Raw genomic sequence first — 1,586 nt, 5'->3', positions numbered from 1 at the left:
GAAGGAAGCCACCTTGCAAAAGCAACAATCTTGGCAGATGAAGGAAGGTAGATGGCAGCTTTTAAGCAAGAAAGGTTGAGACAAGTATTTATATTTGGAGATGTGTGGCTTTGGTGCCATGCCAATGAATACAGGGAGAAGGTTGAGGCAGAGAAAAAGAATAAATGTTCATTGAGTGTCATTGGGGAGAGGTGGAAGAAATACAGTAAGCAAGATGTACAGAATCTACAGCTTTTGTTTGTGGTCCTTATAAAAACATGGTGCTTGTTTTCATTCCTGCTTGCTGGAAATTCACCTAGGATTTCTTGCTTCTCCATCTTCTTCCATGCCTGGGTTTCTGGGATGCTAGAGGTCCTCTTTACTTTGTCTTTGCCTCCACCCCATTGTCATCCTAGTTGGTGTCTCTCGTGACCCACATGGCTGTTAAAAGACATCATATTCACAAAATCAAACCACATATCAGTCCAAAAGGCTTTCATGAGTGATGTTAATGATCAGCTCATCAATGGATTATAAATCTCTGCATGTTAGATGTTTTTTTTTTCCCAGAGCTGCACAGGGAGCTCTGTTAGTTGTCACTGACTTGGACACTGAGTGGGACTGGAAGGAACAATTTGTATGGCTCTGGGTGACCTGTGAGAATTTCTCTCCTCCTTGTTATCTATATGTTCCCTTTTATCACCTCTGGTTATCCCCCTCACTAAGCATAAGGTCTCAATACCCCACACCCCAACACAGGAGAAGGTGAATTAAAGGGACTCTCACCTTACCCAACAGTGTTTTCCTTGTCCACACCATCAATTTTAGTCCAGTCTCTACAACCCTAGGTTGAGAGAATAATAGCATAACATTTGCTATATGGACTACAGAGGTCCTTTGGGGTTGTTAAATAGAGCTGAAAGTCACGCTTGGCACTCAACTCTCCTACTGCACCAATTTTGTAAGTATGAAAAAGGTAGGGATGGTTATGAGTTGAGAGTGAAAGAAATGAGACTTTTGTCCTGATTTCATAAGAGGCTGGTGGGTGGAAGGAGTGGTAGGATGACATTTTCATGCCATGTACAACTTCTTGTGGATTATTGGAGCGTAGGATTCCTCATGATGTCTTTGTTTTTGCCCAAAGGGTACTGGGCTGGGCCTCAAAGATAGTCTATGCTTAATTGGCTTCCTTCACCCAAGAGTTCAGCTACTACTGAAACTCAGACCTGGTATGATCAGTAAGTAAGAGGTCATAAAATTTATTGGCACTCCTGGACAAAGTAGAGTCTTGTAAACTGGAGAGGTGACAAAATGATGAGTCAATGCATGAGAGTGAAGAGTAGGAGGCCCTTCTGAAAATTCTCCAGGAAATACAGTGGTCTTTGAAGTCTATATTAGTAATTTCCATTTTACATAAGGCAATGAACAACATTGGTTATGTTTACTGAGCTGAAAGAGAGCATGAAGTCATATATTTGAAGACTGTTGCCAAGTTTCCTTTCATCCATGCCTTGGAGGAAAGGGCTAGGAACACACACACACACACACACACACACACACACACACACACACACGCACTATCCCTTTTTAAAGAATCTTGTAATTAT

Source organism: Mastomys coucha, chromosome X, assembly GCF_008632895.1.
Source record: "Mastomys coucha isolate ucsf_1 chromosome X, UCSF_Mcou_1, whole genome shotgun sequence".
NCBI lineage: Eukaryota > Metazoa > Chordata > Mammalia > Rodentia > Muridae > Mastomys > Mastomys coucha.
Note: the sequence above shows the minus strand (reverse complement) of the source record.